This window comes from Phasianus colchicus, chromosome 6 (genome assembly GCF_987193195.1).
Source record: "Phasianus colchicus chromosome 6, bPhaCol1.hap1.1, whole genome shotgun sequence".
NCBI classification, from domain to species: domain Eukaryota; kingdom Metazoa; phylum Chordata; class Aves; order Galliformes; family Phasianidae; genus Phasianus; species Phasianus colchicus.
This window is the reverse complement of record NC_143441.1, coordinates 3,244,032-3,265,687: the sequence shown is the minus strand read 5'-3', so window position 1 is coordinate 3,265,687 and position 21,656 is coordinate 3,244,032. Positions and strand designations below refer to the sequence as shown.

General features: G+C 41.1%; 1 protein-coding gene across 7 annotated transcripts in view; it reads right to left on the bottom strand.

Annotated features, from left to right (window-relative positions):
• Positions 1–21,656, bottom strand: part of GLI3 (GLI family zinc finger 3) — a 205,279-nt gene that overhangs the window by 16,624 nt on the left and 166,999 nt on the right. The gene's annotated exons all lie outside the window — the stretch shown is intronic.

Here is a 21,656-nt window from a genome sequence, read left to right as displayed (position 1 = left end):
GCCTCTGAGAGCTTGCGTGCAACGTCATCTTGTTCTTGTTTAGTTCCTTTGAGGATCCTCACCTTTAGGTACAGACTAGAAGAAATAAGCTCACTACAGCTTCTGCTAACCTGAGTAATTTTTACCTCTCATACCACCTCAGTTGCTTTTTGGTTGCATTTCACATAGGAGCAATGTTTCAGCAAACCTACAGAAGTGCCCCAAATACTGTACTGCATTTGCACTTTGCACAAATACGAATAGGCTGGTCCAGAAGATCTTGTTCAGCACTAAATGAGCACAAGAGCACAGCAGAACTCAGAAGTGCTCTGGGACAATGACACTCACTGCCTTTATTATTGCACAGGACCGGATCCCAATGCCCTGCACACTCACAGTATGATCTGAAAACTGACCAGCCAACTACAGGCACTCAGCAGCACTACACCAACAAAACAGGTAGTAGGTTTAAAACACTGGGATTTGTTTAGGTTTGTTATTTGGCAGAAAACAACGTGCGATATCTAAAATATGCTTAAAGAAGAGGAAGGCCTCACAACAGCAATTAGAAAAGTTCAGAAGTTTGTGAACTCTGGCATTCAGGTTCATTGACTCACATAATTACATTTGGATTTTGCATGGTGGTTTTGACTCCCCGGTCTCTATTATGAGAGAAAGTGAATAGTTTTCAGCTTGTAAAACAAAGAACAGTCAGGAATAAGAGTATTATGCAAAGCAGAAGCTTTGGTACAGTACAATGAGGATTTATAGGGTTTCAATTTATAATCTGTTTGTAACCTTATTACACCCATGAAATGTCACATTCCAGGGACTAGATCAGAAGGATATTTTTTTTCCCAGTGAAATTGAATTTTGATGCAGTTTCAGGGTGTGAAAAGGCTTTTCTTTTAATTTGATAGACTCAAACCTGCAAGTTTTACTTATGTTGGTAATCCTTATGACAGTAAATAGGAGCATGAAAGACAACGATATTACTCCCTAGTGTCAGGCTTGCTAACACAAGGCTCTGAAGCACCAGCTCTGCACTATTAAGAATTTGTGACCTGACAAAAAAAAAAGGCCCTGATAAAAGCTCAAATTCCACTAGCTATCTCCCATTGCACACAGTTCTGAAAAGCTGCTAAACAGGGGTCATTTGCAGAATTCCAGTCACTTTCATGTCATTTCAATGCTCATTACCAAGCCTCAGTCTGTCCTGGCTCATTTTCTTTTCTTTAAAGAATGTTGCTATTAACATTTGGCTCCAACATGAACAGAGGGAGCTGACCTCTATATCGATTTTGGTTTTAGAATGCCCTGGCTTTGAAGAAGAAAGCTCTTAAATAGATTTCAATTCCAGAGCAAAACCAACAGATTTATTGAAATTAAGGCTGAACTTGGTGTGTCATTTCTACTGGGGAAGCTGGCATCTGGAAGCACAACCTGCAGTGTCTTGGAAGCATAAATGCTTACATGGTAAGAAATACAATTTAACGAGGGAGCATGTTAAAAATGTGTTCTTATATGGTCAATGCACACCGTGTGCAACTCCATACAGTAGCTGACAAAGTGAGACTGGAGGTGGGACCTATAACTTAATGCTTGATTTCCCTTCTCTGTGTGTTTTTTAGAAGGGAAATGTATAACCACATCCAAGCTGACTGCTTGGTACCCGTTAGTTACTCAGTACATAAACAAAGGCCATTTCTGCTGTTACACAGTCAAACAGCAGCACAAAAGCCTACTGTTCACATCAGTGGAATGAGCTAGGAGCACGAGAAAAAGAATGACTGTCACCTGCAATTGCGATTACATCTGTAAAAACAAGATGTTATTTGAGGGATAAAGCAGAAACCATTGGGCAAACCTCCTGATTCTGCTTTCTGCTCTGGATGCACTACCCCAGCACATGCTAGGAAAAAAACTGGAAAGAAGCACACTGCCTTGGTAATGTGTAGTTAAGAAGGCATGATGTCTGCACTGCTAAAAATTGCTTTCATTTCTATTGTGTAATTATGATTTTTGGCTTTTCTTGGCCTCTCACAGTTATCCTCCTGGAATTATAAATTAAACAGGAGTGCTAAATATCTCCTCACTAAACTTCACTACACACTTCAAACAGAAGGGATGTTTAAAGCACCTTCTAGCACAAATCTTGCCCTGACCTGTGCTGCTGCAGAATAACCCTTAGACCAGCAGGGCTGGCAGCATAGGAAATGAAAACAGAGACGTGGAGAGGCACTGCAGCAGAACAGCTGCTAAGCACAGCTTATCCAGCAGTTGCTCGAGGGAGCTGCACAGGAGAAATGTGCAGAGATCGTGGCCAGCAATAACTCGACAGCTCTGAGGCTGGCCTGGAAAGGGATTAGTCATCCCTGACCTGCAAGTCCCACAGGTAACACACTTGTTTACATGTTTTGCATAAGGGATGTAGATTTGTCCCTAAGCTAATGTACAGTTAGAAACAGGAGGGGACCTCCTGGTCACCGAGTTCATTCCTCACTACAGCAAGCCCCATTACACATAATCCCATTCACAAACAAGCTTCATCTCTTCTAAGTACACTAGTATTCTGCTCTGTCCCCAGTGGGAAGCTGCTCTAGAAACTTGCTCTTTTGTTGGTTAGCAACTCATTTCTAGTTTCAATTTATTCACAGCCAATTTATACTCATTTGTTCTTGTGCCAACACTATCCTTCAGCTTAAACAGCTCTGTTTCCTTGCATGGTTTTTGTCTCCCTCCCTCATCCCAACTAATTTATGGATAACTCTCCTCTCTGCCTGCATTTGCTGGATTAAATAAGCTGGTTCCCTCTGGTCTTCTCTAGATGACCAAGTCCTTGCTCCTTCTCTCCTTCCCTGCTTTGCCTTGAGGTGTAGAAATCCCTGCCTGGCATTTTGTCCCCAAGTTCCTCACTGTTGCTTTCAAGACTGTGCTAGCCCATTCCAGCTCAGTGGTCCTCTTGGCCCTCTTCTGCATCTGTCTTATCTAAGAGTTCACCTTCATACTTACCTATCCTTGCCCAAGTCTAAGTACAGCTCTCTTTGTGTAGATACTTGAGACCACTTTTGAAGCAACTGAGTGCCCTGTGGCTTGTTAATTTATCTCTTCTAAGAACAAACCTTGGGAAATAATATCGCCTACTACAGTTGCAGTAGAGATGGGGACTTAAGATGGGAAAAAGTAAGACCTAAATCACATGCACTGGAGTATTTAGGTTTCTGATTCCCACCTAAAGTAGTCATCCCTTCCTGAGTAGCATGCATACTTTTGAGGTTCTTGACCCACACAGCTTCCTGAGATAGATGAGTGGATGTAAAAAGAGCACCACCATTCAGAAAAGCGACAGGGCAGCACTTCAGGAAATATCCTGCTTGCCTGCTCCCCAGGGATGTGATCCTGGGCTCGTCACTACTCCTTGCTACCATTTTAGGTAGTAAGGCAATGAGGAGATGACATCAGCCATACCCCCCTACCACCTCATTAACATCTCGATAAACTCCATGATCCATGGCAAGATGGACAGACAAAAAGCTTTGTAAGGAAGTCAGCATATAAAGGAGGTCCTGGTGATGTGGGAAATACCTTCCCACAATAGAAATCCTATTGTAAGGAGGCTAAAAAGTGCATCTCAGTAGACCAAGATCCCCAGCAGAGTCTGCAAACGCATTCCCATTGCTGCAATCAAGTTTCTCTCAAACTTTTGTGATTCCCTGTCAGCACGATGCCTGCATTTTAATCTCCTGGAAAACAGTCCTTTCCCTACTAATGATCATTTGTAGGCACAACCAGATTAAACAACCACAAGAGACTAATGTCCGCTTCCTGCTGCATGAGTCAAGAGTATGCTTTTGACCTCATGTCCTTAGGGTGACATAAGTATTTCAGTCATTTTCAGTTCCTAAGACAGAAGAAGCACTTAAGCTGCTATAAACCCTTATGGTGGCACAAATGCTTAAGCTGCTTTCAGTTCCTGAAGCCAAGCCAAAGCTATAGCTATACGTGAAGAACTCTGCATTTCTGCATAGGCACATGCCTGTGGAGAAGCTCAGATAGCTATCTCCACTTCAGCTTCCTTTCCTTTGTTCCATTTATTGTCTTTCCAGAATAGTTTTTACACCTGTCTTCCATAGTTTAGAGAAGATTTAAGAAATAGTGTTGTGACAGATCTCTACTAATGCTGATTAGCAACATGACAATTCATACAATCCACTGATCTGGCCCAAAGTATGTCAGTGCCTCAACAGTCTAGACACCTTTGCTGAATCAGAATAACCACAGTTAAAATTGGCTGGATCTTAAAACCATGGCAATTTCCTGAGCGCATAATGAATGCACTAAATACTGTGTCTGCACGCTGCACTCCTCACCCTGCAGTATTTGATCCTGTCATTCAACCTCAATACTTAATTTTCAGTTTTCCACTATGAATAAATAAAGCCTCCCATTCCTCCCCAGATTTGGTCAAGATCATAAACCTAAATGTGCAGTAATGGCACACCACGTCAGTAATCATGTATTTTGAGAGAAATGTGACATTTTTAACAGTACAACTAAGTATGTACCACAAATGTTTGTAACTCCAGCATGACTAGGAAAGTTTTAGTCATCCCAATCAGAAAAATAATCACATCACCAAATAAAAGCAGAAAATTGCAAAGTATGTGGAAAATAGGAAATATAACTTACATTATTTTACAAACTTAATATATGAACTCTATGTATGTGACTGTTAATATTTAATTGTATGGAAAAATGACGTGTTAGCCAGCATTTCAGCTGAATTTACACTTGAAGCTCGTTCATTGCTGTGCTGGTCTGGATTCCCATCTCCATCACTTGAGAACTGGCAATAGCAGTCAATGAAGGAGGAGAGGGATCAAAATCAGAAGCCTAGCTGAAAAATAATCATGACTTATAACTTAAGACAGCTTGCAGAAGAAAATATGAAGGGATGACAGGTATTAGAAGAGGGCAGCATGGAAAACAATGACTGGAAGATGGAAAAAAGTAAGAAAGAAGGAAAGTGAGGAAAAGAGGTACGAGAGAATACGGTTTCCATCTTGCACCATCTGCACTTGAACATGGCTCCCTATGCTGTAAAAGTCTTTGGAACAGTCCATGAGGAATCTTGATTCTTGACTCGAGAAACTTTTCCTCTCCTTTTTTCACCCAAAGCAATGTTTCCACACACATGTGGAGTGCAATGCTAAGTTGCTTCATTTCCTGAGTGGGGAAACTGCCTTTCCAATGTATGTATTCGGCCTCAAGGATGGATACTGGTGCTGAGTGCTTGTGCTGGCATGAAGCATAATGTATTCCCCCATAAGAAATCCCACACGTCCATTATCCCTCTAAAACTCACAGTTCCTCTCCTTCAACAGGGGAGATGCATGGTATTCTAGTTGCACGGAAACACTGACTTGTTCTGTCCCATAAGAGCTCACCACCTTTCCTTAGCACATCCAATACTACCGTCTCAATATCTCATTACCTCCTTATTCACCTGCCTCAGTCCAAACAGCCTGGTCTAATGCAGCTCGTTTTGTCTGCAATGTATGAGAAACGGGATTCACTCCATGGGAAGGACAAACCAGCAGGAACCATGCCTCTTCCAGAGATGTAGCAACCAGCTGGGTCAGTAACTGCCTTTGACTGGCATCTCTGCCACTGGAAGAAGACTGGGTTTACAGCCATGTTTAAAGATGTATTGAAGATCTGGGGTCAGGGCAAGACACAAAAACAGACTCTTCTTGTCTCACGGAGCATACAGCTTTGGAAGCCAGAAGCCAGGAATGCCCGAAGAGAAAATTCAAGCTAGTAATAATTAAGAAATAATGGCATTTATTGGAATTTACTACAAGTGCAGGAGTCATCTTCTGACTCCAAATGCTATTTGATTTTATGGGCGTGGAGAAGTCTTAATCTCTAAATGTGACACTGTATTAGATGGGAGCATGCTAATTTAAAAGACAAAATCCAGCAGGACTATTTTCTACTCACCATCCTGTTTCAGCTGAAAATATAGGTCTGATTATTTTTCCTCATTTCATCTCTTTGCACTAACAACAGCAATAAAAGTTCTCAATCTGTAAGTTAATTAAAAAAAATTAAAATATTTTCATTCTCCTTCCCCGTTTGCTCTCCTGCAATAAATTCTATAGTTGTCTCTGTTGCCTATCAATAGGTTAAACATATCCAACTTGTGTGTTTAAATGCTAAAGACAGAGAAGTCCCCAAGGATACGTCAATCGTTGGCTCTTGTACAAAGAAAATACTGTATTTTGCTCAGAAGAGCTTTCTGTGGCAATTTAAACACAGTGAGACAGACACAATATCCTGGAGAGAGGAAAACCTGCCTTATTACATTCCTGACCCAAGAGAAAGGATTTGCCCTTAGGACATAAAGAGAATCAGCGGGGAGGAAAAAAAAAGAAAAGTTATCTAATCCTAAAAATAATGGCAGCAGTTCATAATACAGCATGACCTCCTTTTAATCTCTGATTTAGCAGTTATACAGTATGGATATGATATAATACCAGTAGAGCAAACACAGCTTGCTGGTCAGGCTGAGAACCAATTCCCTTAGACTGCAATCTATGTTTCCAGGTTTTAGACAGCTTTTTGGTAGGCTTTAGGGTATTTTGTGGAGGGAACAGAACTTATGGGATATTGTGAGGATTCCTTCTCAATAACATTACATCTTGTTCTTGTTTCTTTTAATATAGATATATTCACATATACAGTACAGTTAAGTCTGCTAGCAGCAACACGCAGCTCCATCAAGGGCAATGTTTTACAGCCCTCTCTTTATTTCCTGTGTAAGAGCATGTAGCTGGAAAGAAATGGGCAGAAACTACATTTTTATTTCCTAAAAGTGAAAATTGAATAAATGAGATTCTGCCAGAATAAAAAGACAAATGTTGTGGCCATTAATCATTTCACTTTTACAGCAGCAGAACGATGCTTTGATGACTCTCAGCTTTGCTTCTTTTCTGATGTTGCCTTCCATAACTGTCAAAAAATCAAGTGTCATCTCTTTCTTGAAAGTTGCATTCTTCTATTTGTAGCTGGGAGATTAATAGGTGAAAGTGGCATGTAACAGGAATTCAAGCTTTCTTAACTCTTTTTTCCAAATGTATGGAAATAATTTTTCAAAATATGCTGCTGAGATAAATTGGGCCTTCCAAGTTCCCCCAGCATCAATGTTCTGTCCTACATCAGCCTTAATTGATGAAATAAGGTATCACAGCTACCATATTTTGATGTTATAAAAACAAACAAACAATAAAACCTCCTCCTCCTGGTCCTCATTCTTTGACTTTCCCAAGGACAGAGCTAACTGCACATGTACCAGGGAGCTGCAGCTAAGAAGTGAATGAACTGAAAGTAAAAACCATGAAGCAGAAGCTCAGGACAGTTGTTCTCAAGAAGGGATGTTATGGATATGTCTCTGTGCTCCAAAGGTATGCCCTGCTCTCCTGCAAACTGCTGGTGATGGGGAGAAAGACATTAGGATGACCAAGTTCTTGGGGCATTCACTGTGTAGATACTGGTAAACTCCTCCACCTTCCACTAGCTTCAGCATCCCTCTTGGTCCCTTTTCTACACATCTGGCTGCATGATTACAGGACTGCCTGAGCACTCATGGATAAGCTGCAACACATGAGCAAAAAAAAAGCCTTTTGCTGTAGGGTCATCCCTTTTTTATAAGGCAGTCTGGAAGGCAGAACCCCATTATAAGCTTTACCTTCATCAGGAGTTCAAATGTACAGAAATCTCTTGAAGAAAAAAGATTTTAACTACTCGTGTTTGGCCCACTTTACTTAATATTTGTTATGCTCTTCACATTTAGGTCCCCAAATTACAGCCACATTTTAGCATCACCCGTCTTTTGTGTAAATTAGATTTATTTGGCACCTGCAATATAAACCATGAGATTTACATGAGAAAAGAAGAGGAAGAAAGCATGCACCAGTGAAGAGCATTCAAATGAGGCTCAAAAGGACAGGGCTAGAAGAAAGGCTGCTTGCTAAAGGATTTAAGACCACATGAAGAAACTGTACTGCTAGCCTTCACAGTGCAATAGTGACTGAAGATCATCTGCTCCCAAATCCTACCCCTAGTGATGATCTTGTGTAGGGGATGGGATGGGGTTCCTGGGTTAGCCCTGCAGTGATGATCAGCCTCCTGTTCTGCCAGCTCTCCTTCGTTTTTTTCTCCATCTTCTCTCTTCATCACACATGCACACAAGCTCTCCCCATAGGCATACTGTGATCTGGCTATAGATTCAAATGATATGGAGTGAGATTCCTGCCCCCAGGAAAGCTCTATGGCATGACAGCAGGGAGGCATGATGCCTCTTCCTGCTGCAAACCTACAAAAGAGGAGTGCTCACTACATTCTCCTCTCTCAGTCCAGTCAAAACAGTAGAGTACAAACAAGGACAGGTATTTTTCTATAGCTGGACAGGGAAGAGGGTAAAGAATGGCCTGAAACACAGTGTCTGACCTTCACTATGTCTGACAGTCACTTAGGAATGCTGAATAGAAAATAAGTCTGATACCTTCTAGGAGCGACTGAATGTGGAAGGACAGAAAACTACCTGAGGCTCAAATTCAATATTTTCTGCTTCATGATCTTCCATTTAGGGGTAAAAATTGATTTTGCGTGCAACTGCTACAGAATTTCCACAAAACTCAAGTTAAATCCATTGAAACTCCCTCACAGGAGATGTCCAACATGAGCCAGGGCTGATTACTTGCTTTGCAATTCTGAACCCAAACACAGCTTTGGACAATCTTTACCAAAAACATCAGAAAAACAGGCCTTAAAATTAATTAAATGAATAAATAAATATTCAAGCACTTTGCACTGCTACAGGTGTTAGTGCAACAGGCTTAAAAGCAAATATACATATATATATATACGTGTTTTTCTCACTTAGGAAGATTACAGTGAATTCCTGCCAGCGATTCCTGAGATAGAAGTCATGAAAAAGAGATGTTGCATCAAGGTGTTCCCTTGTATTTGCAAACAGTATGGAGAATGAAAACGGCACCTCGGTTTTGCAAAAGGCACATCAGCACACACAAGGTAGAAGTACTAAATCCTTTGGAACTTTTCCCACATTGCTGCAGAAGGCATAAATCTATAGTCCTCCTTTCTGCCACAGTAAGCCATCCAACTTCAACAGAAATCAGATCTGCTGTATATATTAAACCTGAAATTAACAACGCTCCCCCTACATTGTTTGGCTTTGATAAATTCCAGCCATTGCTCCTAGGTGAGATGTGCAGATCTTGATTCTGTGAGGTGCTCTGCTCACGTGAGCCCTTATGGCAGTGCAGAGTTTGTTAAATTCCACTGGGTCCAACACACAGTTCTCTGCAGGAGTGGGGCTTTAGCAGCTGTTATACTTAAGATATTGAGCAGTGGGTTCAAACCATGCTCAAAGTAATAACATTTCCCTTTAAAACAAAGCACGTTCACTAGAATAAAAGAATAAAACGGGAAGAGATTTCTAACTGTTACACAGACCAGACCAGTGAAGCCAACAAATAAATGCCTAAAGCAGAAAGAATGTAAGTAAAAACATACCAGCAAAATATCCCAACAACAGTAGTGCACAAAGCGAATATATAAAGCCAGAACTGTTTTATAGAAATTATATGGTTTACTGACAAAAATCTGTTAAAATTTACAATGCTTTTCAGTGCCCAGTTTTGGAAACAGATTGCAAGCAGGTCAGTACCAACAGGCTCTTTGAGTTAAAATGTAAACATACACTGCAGCGGCTTAATGCCATTTTGTATTACCATAGACAAACCATGGATTAATCCCATGAGCAAAGATAAAAAGTATAACTTTAATAAGATTTTGAAGACTTCCAAACTGCCGAACCGGTACAGAAGAACTGGCAAACTACTCAATCCCTTTTAAAAAAAGAAAAAGAAAAAAGGTACTGCCTTCTTTTACTGAAAATCATGTGCTCCTAAAGGGGTGGAATAGCAAGTAAGCAAGGTAAACGCCAACTAAATGAAATCTGCTCCCCAGGAAGTAGTAAACGTATGGGCAGGAATACTGTACAGACTACGTAGCCAAGAGCTGCTTAACAGTATGAACTTCCTTTAGATCAATTTTGGATCAGATTTTGTGTAACCATGCATTTTTTTCTGCTCTTGGTACTTTATGAATGATGGCAGCACAGCTAACACTGGCCCACTTGAAATGAAAGATACTCCTTAGTAGGACCTACCTGTGTTCATCTAGAAGCCTTTTAAACTTTGAGTCCTGTGCTTACTACATGATCACATTCAAGTTACCCATACAATTATCAATGCAAAAAAACATTCCTGAATTGCAGGATTTCTTCAACAAATGCACTCAGTGTCTCCTTACACACAATATATGAAAGCTGCAGGTTAGATTAGGAGACAATGCCTTATCCTGAATGAACTGCACAAAAAACCCCGAGAAAGCTGGGAGTACAGTGATGTAAAAACACACAACACTGAGAAACTAGAAAGAAAAATGATGGCAGTGATAAGGATCATCAAAACCTTCACGAGGTTTCATCACAGAGGAGATGCTGGCAGAATTAATACATCAGTGGGTGACAGAAGCAATGACAACTGCAGAAGATAGTCTGGGCCCTCCCTTTCTGACATCTCTAAGGAACATTTCTACCAAGCTTTATCATGTGCAACAGGTTTACTGCTTCTCTGAGACAGCCTTAGGCTTTTTCCACTGGACATTCATTCAAATTTATCTTTCACATCTCTGCTGGGTTTGGTCATCCCTGACACATCCTAGGTTAGCAAAGGTTTGTTATCCTTGATGCTCCTGGGAACAGCAGCAGGGATAGCTTCTTCCATCTCTTGTGTCCTGGGATAACATTTTCTGTTCTCTTGATATGTACCACAGACAATTGTGCCACAGCTAGACAACAGATGTATTTTGGGACAAATGGAATGAAAACTGTGAAAGATCTTCAAGTAGTACACTTAAAAAAGTGCCAAAGCTGTCTTTCTGCCTTGCATTCCACACACTAACTTCAATTTACTTGCAGAGAACTGACAAGTTGCTTCTGCTAACTAAAAATCAATCCTAAATAATCTGGTTCATTTCAGAAATGCAGCTCTTCTATAAATCACTGTGAATCCATTTTGAATGGGACTGACGCGTACTACAGCTGGACCCAGGACTCTGCAGGAGACAACCAAAGGGCAGCCCCAACAACAAGCCTGCATCTTTGCAACATCCCCTCATCAGAGGTACAGCCTGGCGCCGTCAGAGTGTGATATAAAACGCGCTTCTTTGTTCACTTTTTTTTTTTTTTTTTTACTAACAATAAGTGCTGGAATCCCCTTGGCAATTAATTTCCTGGCTGGTAATCCCTTGGCTCTGATCCACACAGAGAAAGTGGCTGAACTGCAGGGAGGTGTGCAAGGCACATGCTCCGGCTTTGCGAAACGAATTGGTCTCTTAATTTAAGTGACAGGGAAACTCTGTGTTTACTCTGCACAGTGAAGGAAGCAGAGCTTACTGTTAAACACTCTCTTTGACATGAGCACAATGTGGCAAACAGTCAAATACTGCAGGTAGGATGTTCTTGGTTATCTGTAACATACCATATTGGAAATATTTTAGACGCAAGGAAGGTATGCAAAAGCTACCTAACATATAGCATGACAGTGAGCATTGGTGACAGTTTGAAGGATAAAGCCTTATTCTATGAACGTTAAGAAAAATTACACTAAAAAAATTACCATGTGCCCACAATGTTTTAAGCTGCTATATTCTCAGCCCTTGTACAGAGATACAAAACTCTTCTAATAATTATGCTTAGTGCTGGTAGACACTGCCAGCAATCTGCAGGCCAGAGCTACAGGAATCCTCTGCCTCGCAGCCAGGCAAGCTGGATTTGATCAGTTTTGACACATCTATTTTTAAGGTCTTTTGAGACAAGGTAATGGAGAAGCTGTGTGGGCATTATTCTTACAAACAGCCAAACTCTGTAAAAAGTCTTGACTAAGTTCCCATTAGTTTTAGACAAAGCCTCTCATTGGGGGCAGAAGGTTGGTACCATGCTCACATGTGCTGGGAAGAGAAGGGTGAGATATTATCTTTTTAATTAATTCAGCCTAAAGTGATGCAGTCTTAAACAAAGCACTCTGATCCTGGATTCCTCAAAGTAAGAAGCATCAGAGCTAAATAACTACAGGAAACCCATCTGACTTTCACACTCCAGAATATTTATATTAGAAAAGCAAGAAAAAAAGCAAGAAAGCATTCAGTCTTCCTGGATGCATGCCTCTTCCACATCATCCTGACATGGGTGCACCTTAAAGGAGGATCACAGATAAAATCAGTGCCAAGAGAATAACGGAAGCAAAAATGGGCAGTGAGCAATTTCAGTATAGATACTTGTGGAGAAAGCTCTCACTGAAAATCCTCAGAAAAAGGTCTGTGAATGCAAGAAGTGTTGCCCACTGCTGAGGTAAGGTTCTACCTGGAAGCAAAGGATGGGCTCAGCTATGCTGTGCTTCTCTCAGAAAATTCAGTGAGCTCCTACCTGCCGCTGTGCTGTTGCTGTTCTTTCTTTTAGTGCTTTCTTGACACATGTAGGAGAGGATAAAAGCCTAATGGGTGCGAGTGTCAGCACAATATAAATTACTGCAAGGAAAAACTTGATGCATGGCTTGGGATCTGAAAGAGGAATGTCCACCATTGTTTGTGATTATGGATCACATCACAATCTAATAGCAATTTTTATTTAATCAATAATTTCCATGCTGAACAGACAGCCCTGTTACAGAGAATCGACAAGCAGCTACTGATAGCGACAAGGCTTGTTATTAATCTTTACTCTGCCAACATATCAACCAAACTACTGTAAAAAAAAACACCACCAAGATGGATTTAGAAGTAGGTCTTTTTTTTCTTCCTTCTTTTCTTTCTTTTCTTCCTTTTTTTTTTTTTCCTTTTCTTTCTTTCTTTCTCTCCTTCTTTCCTTTTCTCTTTTTTCCATTCCCTTTCTTTTCTTTTTAGCTACATAGCTCCATTCCACTTCCCCCTTTCCAGGTATGTAACATTTCATACGCTTTATATTCTAAGTTTATTTGAAAAACCTACGGCTTGAATTACACAAAAAGGCAATTCATATTAAGCAATTTCACAAATCAGTGGGACCTAGCCCAGTGCTCAGTGTTAGCCATTATAGGCTAATAAATCATACTTTCTCTTTGAGATGTCAATCGCCAAGTGCTTTGTAAAAATGTTGGCATCTGTAATTCAGCGAAGCCTTTTCATCTTGAAATAAGATGCTCCAGACTGATAACAAGAATAATCCTCTCTTGATCAAAAAAAAAAATCTGCATTTTACCAATTAAAGCTGCTGCCAGAAGCCAAATGGAGCAGCACTGAGACTCCACTGTAGTTTATCTCTGCTAAACACAAGGAGGGATACAGTTAGAGCTTTGTTTCATTTTCAGCTTGACTACTTTATCTCACAGAGAACTGTGGCATCTCAGCCCTGTGATACACATAAGAACGTATATGCAGACCTCATACCTACAGCGCAAACCACCAGAGGACCCACTCCTGACAAAACCACCACCCATTTACTTCACAGATTAGCTACCCAATACCTTGGAAAATTCACATACAGAAGTGTGACCACTGAAAAACACGGAATTTATCTAACCCGAATATAAGGCTTGTAAGGTCTTCTTTCTTTTTTTTTTTTTTTCTATTAAGAGTTTACATGAACAAAACACTGCAAAGATCAACCCACACTGTAAAACCCTCAGAATCAAATGCAGAAGTGACACTCGAGCCCGTATGCAGCTCACCCAATCCTGCCTTCATCTGAACATGCCAGTCTGCCACTTCTGTCTGCGAGAAACCCCTTCCATGTAAAGTAGCTGGGCTGAGCTCACAGATTTCGGTTCCACAAGGCATCAGATTTATGGACAAACCTTTTAGGTACAATACAGGTGTCTAAGAGGGAGAACACAGCACTCATGACAAAGATAGGAAGATGGCTTGCCCTATGGATGCCCTACTCTTTTTGAGAAGACAAAAGCAATGTAGAAACAAATCACGAAGAACAGAGGGTCTCAGAAAATTGAAGTTCAGTGTTCCACTTGTTCACCATTGTAAGAGCTACATAACTGCAAACGACTCAGTCAGCAGCAAGAAAGGAAAAACCCAGACAGAAATGACAACTCCGCCCAGGGGAATATGCTTTTCCTGGCCCCTGGAACAGGACTGAACGCTCTCTGGAGTCAGTGCACAAGCCCAACCTTCCTTACTGCTCTGAGGCAGCTGAAGCAGCAGGCATGGATTTCTATTGCCTCTCTTCTATGCAATATGCCAAGAGTCAGAAGCTGAAAAGCCAACTCACTTTGCAGCTTTACTTGTGCCTGTTCCTTCACTCAGGCAGCACGGTATCCCCTGGAAATTGGCGGCTGGCTTTTAACCCTCTGCTTCCCAAAAAACTGCAAATCATCCATGAAGCATCACTAACCTGGAGAAGCTCTCTAGTTCCACTGCCAGGGAAAATAAAGCTAAGTAAATATATGCAGTCCACAAACCATCTGAAAAGATTTTCTGATGAAAATTACATATGGATATGTAGACCCAAGACCCGCTCACTTTTATGCATGGCCCTTCTCATTCAAGTATCTACTTGTTCTGATTTCAATCTAAATTACTAGAGTAACTTCTCTGGGCACAGGAGGAGCACTGATCAGTCTCTACTACACAGCAAAAAGGGAACGCTATTTAAATTGCATGCCAGAATACAGCAATTCCTTTCAGGGACACCAATTCAGAGACGATGACTTTGGCAACTCCCATGAACAGCAGCCATAGCAGCAGCAGACTAACCACAAGTTTTACTAATGCTGTGAAAGAAACACTAATTACAGAGGAATTAAAATAAAAAATGATTATATTTCTCTCTCTAAATCCCCTCTTAATACTTCCCAGATTAGGGTGGATTTATTTTTTTGTAAACCTTTCTGTATCAAAAAAAAAAAAAAAAAAAAAAAAAAATCCCCACTTTATTTTTTTTTCATCTCCTCTGTGATTCATCGAAAGCCAGACTCTAGGAAGGGGAACTGCTGATGCAGGAGTGCTTAAGAGGGCCTGAGCCAAAGCACAGCTGGCCTTCGGGTCAAGCCCAGAGTGAATGAGATCTCTTCAGAAGGCAGCAGCGCTGGCTTTTAACACTGCTGGAAGGCAGAGGGCATTCTGGTGGCTGGTGTGGAGCAGGGATGTGCCGGCCCCAGGGGCTGCTGATGCTCCACGGAACACAGAGAGAACAGCGTGAGGTCGGTCTGTGGTTACTTAACCTTAAAACCCCTTTGATAGATGGTTAAAGACATGCTACAGGAGAACAAGAATGTGTTAGTTACCCATGTGGAAACCAAGAGAGAATGTGTATGCACTTAGGGGCAGAGATCGGCTTACTAGTTTTTGAATGGCAACGAACTCTTGGCCCAAAATGATGCTACCATTATGGTGGATCTTAAAGCTACAGGTTCAGCTGCCTATATCCCAGCACCTTTGGTATCTTAATTACAACTTGGCCTTAAACAGGCAGCAAGGGAATTTTGAAATCTAACTCTAAACATTCACTCCAAACTTCTGGATGGGTATTTCTCACAATTATTTGCTTCTCTTCTATATTCTCTCCTCCTCCTTCCTCCTTCACAGCTACAAAGATCAAATGCACTGAGGGGATACACGAGCTGAAGAAAAACTTTGAACAGCCCTTGCTTGCCACCAAAGCAGCTGCCTTCCTTTTCCACACTGCCCCAGCCTTCAGTACAAGTCCTGGGCTTCTGTTACTTGAAGAATGATTTCTTTTGTGCAAAGCATTGCTTCTCCAAATATGGGGTAGGATCCAGATTCCATGAAATGAAAAATAAAAAAAAGATGAAATAGAATAAGATCACCACCGAACAAACTTTACTGTTGTACATAAAACATTTCCTTTTTTCAGGAAAAAGAAAAAATACTATAACGTATTTAATGTTCCTATCTGCTCCTTACTCTTTTTTCAATTTAAAGGAGACATTTCTGAACCTTTCAGGGCAGTTGCTGCCATAATCAGATGAGACTCCGAAGGGGCTGAAGAATCTCTGCTATTGCACTAGAACCAAAACCACAGTGGAAATGCAACAGAAACAGTCTGCAGAATAAAATAAATAATAAATCCCTGCACATCTTCACAGACACACGCCAGTTGGGGTGTTGAACTACATCCCTTTGAGATGGCAAAGGGCCTTGTTTCATAGGGCTGGCACCTCACCTGTGCCACTGAGCTGCAAGCTCATCTGCAGCGCAGGGAGCTGGAGCAAAGCGTGATTCCCCCTTTCATTTATGGCTCTGCCACTGCAAACCAGGTGAACTGCTCTCAGTGAAAGTAGTAGCTTTTTCCTGTGTTGCAGTTGGATCCCTTTTAATGCAGAAAAGCGAGGCTCTTACAGTCCTTTCCTGCCACTTCTCATGTGAGAGAGGAGCTGAGGAAGAAGCCATACATCAGTAAGGGAGAACGGGGAGGCAGGCTTTCAAAAGTCTACTGACTGCAGGTGTTCCTGTTTCTGGGTGTCCAAAGGCTTCTGGTCCTTTAGAGAGCAGAGAGCTCAACTCCTGATCAGATCTGTTCTTCAGTTTTGTGGTGCACTGCATTGACCAAGGCACCCCAAACCACTACAGGTGCTGCAGAACCTGAATTGAGGTAGCCTGTGGGCACAGCCTACGTTTTACAGAGGCCTCCATTATAGCTGCCCAACTTCTGTCTGCCAAGGCTGAACCCACTCTTTTCTACAGAAAAGGAGGGTAAAAACGTTCAGAAACACAGCTTGGGGGACCTGGAGGAGCATTACGGTCCCTGTTCCAAGGACTGCCAGGGGAGTGCTTCAGTCATCAGGGCTTGAAAGCAGTCAAAAAGACTTCAGCAAATGGAATCGTGATCGTAAGCCATCACTGTCAGTTTAGGGTTTTTTGATCTCATCTAATCATATGTAACAACAATGAGAGAATTTTATTGCTGCACAATTAAGGAGAAAATGTTAACAAAAAAACAGCTCTACAGTTCTTCAAGCATGTTTTTGAATTAAAATAAAAATAATTATCAACTCTACACAGCAAGGGGGATGAGAAATAGGCAGCACTGCGTTTTTCTGATTGCCATTGTATTAATATTTAACAATAACTTCAGTCGTTTCCTTGAAGGATAATTTTCTTAAACAAACTTTTATCTTTAGTGTCTAACCCTTCCGCAATATTTTATTCTTAACCTGATTTCTGGGGGAAAAAAAAGACAAACTGCAACAAAAAGCAGATTTATAAAAATATACAATATCTTATTAGCTTCTGGGTGCTCAAGTGCATTTATCACATATTTAAAACAAACTTGAGCTCAGCGAAGCCCAATTATAATATCTTGCTGGGCAGAGAAATTAATTAAACAGCTGAATGATAAAGGCCCCAGCAGCAAACTGAGGCTTTAAAATAAATAAGATTTTTTTTTTTTTTTTTTTCCAAATAAGAAGGGAAAGAAAGGAATCTTCAGCACACATGCTCAAACGGTAATGTGAGCAATCTTTTCAGGAGCACAAGGCACTGTAAATAAGACTACCTGGCAGGAGTCCACAGAAGCAGCTCTAATGCTGCTCTCCGACTTTGTGATTTGCTAATGTGAAACACACGCACCCCTTTTGCACCAAGTTCAAATAAGCCTGGGATCCCAGCTGTGAAGCTCAGCGACTGAACCAGAACAAGGGCAGAAGTTGTCAAGATTTAAGAGCTTTCAGCAAAACCCTTCAATTGCAGCCAGTACCCTATTCCATAGAAGGATATCAATTATAGATAGTGACTTGCTTTAGCAGGGCAGTCAGTACTGTCAGACACTAGATAGACAACCATGAAGAATCATGAATCTTTCTATTAACTGTAAGAGAGGTGGAAAAAAAAAAGGATGGATGGGTGCTATAAATAAGGCAGAGAATGTGAACGGTTTAACACCTTGCCTTTTGGTGTATGTATCATGAAAATTTAACCATGCTGAATCCTAAATGGCACATATCACTTGAAAACAAGGGCTCCTGCATTGAAATCATTACAGCGTCAAAGCCTTCTGGGTGGGTCAATAACGACTCTCTTATGTAGCTTTTTAGTTATTTATTCATAGAAGCACTGTTCTGTTCATAAATTCAGTCAGAAAACACTGTCTCATGGGACCTAAATGTACTCTTGATAGCACCCACATTTTACACTAGTAACAGCAGGACTTCACTACAGAAAGTAAAGCAGAAAAACACCACTGCATACTGACCATTCTGCCCACGACCACAATTTCTGGTATAAAGCTGTACTACATATCCAGTCACAGATATGTTTGCACTTACTGTTTCACATATGCTATATTACACATCACTATCTATCCCAGACATTGCTAGGATCTGATTTACCTATTCTTGATTCCAGATTAAATCATAGCCCACCATTACCCCAAAAGGGTAATAATGTTATTCTCACATGACAGAAAGACTGGAACACACATGAGCAACTCCATCTTTACCTCTTTCCAAATGGAAGTGTATGTGCTTGTGGATACACCTTGTACATTATGGGAGCAATGATACCTACCACATTGTAGCTGTGTGCGCTGCATATTATAGAAAAGCTCTTCTGCGTTCCACTCCAGAAGCATTCTAATGAGAGGGGAATTTATGCTCATGTACACAATCCTTCAACAAATGAAACATCAGCCTTCCATATTTTTCATAAACACTGCAGTTCTTCTAAAATTTCAATGCTTTGGGTCACAAGTCTGTTCTGTGCCAGTGGAGGTTTTGAGTCTGATTCCTTACTAACACAAGTGGCTACAAATCATAGCTTTATTCCCCCTCTCAAAAAGGGGGGGAGAATATTTATAATAAGACTTACAGTTAGCCCATGCAGATTTTGAAAATTCAGCCTTCTCAGGATGTACAGGAATGCTTTAAGGCTCTTTTTCTGGAGTTCTGTATTTTACAGATTTTCCTTTTGTCAGCCAGATTTCCAAAGCTCAGGAAACTGGCATGGAAAGCTATAGCTGAGCTGTACAGGTGAAACGATGCTCTGTATGCTTCCAACTCAAATGTACAAATTTTGAAATGGTGACAGGAAAGGGTTTCCTTGCAATCCTCTGAAAATGTCTGTGTAGCTCACTCTGTCTCACTAGAAGTTCTCTTGCCATCCCACTCACCCAGCAGGTGCATGTACACAACATGACATACTGTGCTCTTGCTTGTAAATACCCACTCAACTTCTGTAGCTCTTAGCTCACACTGGTCACCTTCCTCGAATGTCAGGGAATACAGGGATGCTGGCATATGTTACCTGAACAAGCCTTGCTCGTTTAAGCTACTATTGCTTTCACCTATGCCAGCTTCCCCTGCCTCAGTGTTTACCCTACAGCAGAACCAACACAAACAGAATGGTTACCCGTGCTTTTGATGTCCCAGGTGACAGACCAGAACCTCATTTCAAACACCACTTCAATCCTGGCTGGAGCATCTGATACTCTGTGAGCCTGCCAGTGGGTTGGGAAGCACCTGCAGAGCAGCAGAGCATGCAGCCAGCACAGGCAACTCCTACAAGATTTGAAGGTTGATATCTATTATCCTGCAAAGCCCTCAACCTGCTGAGAAGCATAGCATGGTAGCTACATGCCTACATATATACAAGCTAGCTCGGGGACCCACACACAGTACTGAGAAGCCTCACACACAAGTCACTGATTTCACATGGTTAATGCAATCCCATGCCCACACTGGGGCCATTCCTTCTCTTGTGTCTCAGCAGCACCAAACACCGTGGTACTCTGGGCTTAACAAGGCCTCCAGCTGTTACTGCAGTGTAAATACTTCTGAGAAAGGATGAACCCACACTACAGACACACCAGCTCTATCTGGGCCTGACACAGGGGTACATGCACACATTGCATCCGGAGCTTAGTGCAATGATGCTGGGGAAAGAGTAGCCACTGCTATGCTTGGATTCACCCATGAATATCTGGGTACAAGGCCACAGACCACAGCAATGGGAAGATATTCAAGGACACAACTGTTACACGGGAACTTAAGGATTTCTTCTGGAGCTGCACACCTAAAAGCCAGCTGAAGCCCTACTGAGATCTGGACTTCACTCCCCACGTTGCAGCAGGCCTCAATCAAGGGACTGTGGCAATCAAGGGCAGACAAAACGTGAGGGAGATAGTGCAGAACCAGCCTTTCACACAGAGCTAGATGAGTCAAGCCCTTTTGCAATTCTGGACAGAAATAACTCACTCAAGTCCACACAGCAGGCCTCTGCCAGAGCAGCAAAAGAATCACAAAGCAGCACTGAGTCACGCTGACTCTTGCTGTGTGATTTGAGCTACTTGAATGTGATGGTTGCTGCAAGGATGATGATTTTATTGTCTTCAGGGTTTCAAGTTGGGACTTGTACCTCATCATCTTAAAATGCCATCATAACATATCCAAATCTTGAGCGCTGTCAAAAAGAACTCCTTGTATCGCAGAAACATTTTTTATCTACCTGTTTTTACAGCTAGAGAAACCCATTTCAGATGTTGCCATCACTCAAAAATGTAAGAAATACACCTTTTTCAGAGAAGTCTTGCTGTTGACCTTTATAAGACTGTTAGATTTGCATCAGAAATAACAACAAAAAAAGAACAATCTCACTGTCAATTTAACTCACCTGAAACTGTATAAAACATTAGCTATTAAATAACAGGCACAGTGGAATTCAATTAGATTTTATATATGCAACTTCAAAAAATCCTCTTCCTTTTTTTTATATTACCAAAGGCACTTTTATTCTAAATTTCTCTTTTATTCCATATATTTTGGTGTAAATTATTTATCGTCATCACTCAGATCACTTCTGAATATTGAGAAAGGTTTTCCAGTCACCAAAAAGCTTTAGCCTCACAATTATGAGCAGAGACTGCCTATGCAGAGCCCCAGATGATGTCAATCAGTCTGACTGCATGGAATCAATTGCAAGACCGACACTTGATCTTTTAAACACATCCAACCTTTCATATGGAATCTCTTCCCAAAAAGATATTACAACATTAAAAGACTCTCTTCTCACATTCCATTTTGGCCTATTAAAATGTTAGAATATGTTTTAGGCAAAAAGTGTCTAAAACTTCATTTAAGAAGTCACATTCTTGCCATTATTTCAGTCCGTGATTTTCTTCCATTTACTGTTATTGTTACTGTCACTACTGCTACTATTACTTACCAATAACATAAAATAACAATTCTTGATGGTTAATTTCCAGCACCACCAGTCTGTCACACCCCAGCAAGTCGAAGCTGGCACTGATTTACTGAAGTCACCTCTGCAGCATCAGTTTACCATTTTGCATAGTGTTTAGAAATACATGGTGGTTGATTTTATTTATTTACTTCTTTGTTTGTTTGTTTAACGTCAGGAGAAAAGTATATTTTTCAACAATCTATTTGAGTAGTATTGGCCATATTGTGCAACAGACTTTGCACAATCTGCAGAAGAGTACTCAACATTTTTCTACAATAAATATGACTCCAACACACGCATAATTTGCTGAAGATGGCCCTCTCCAATATGTACTGAAAATT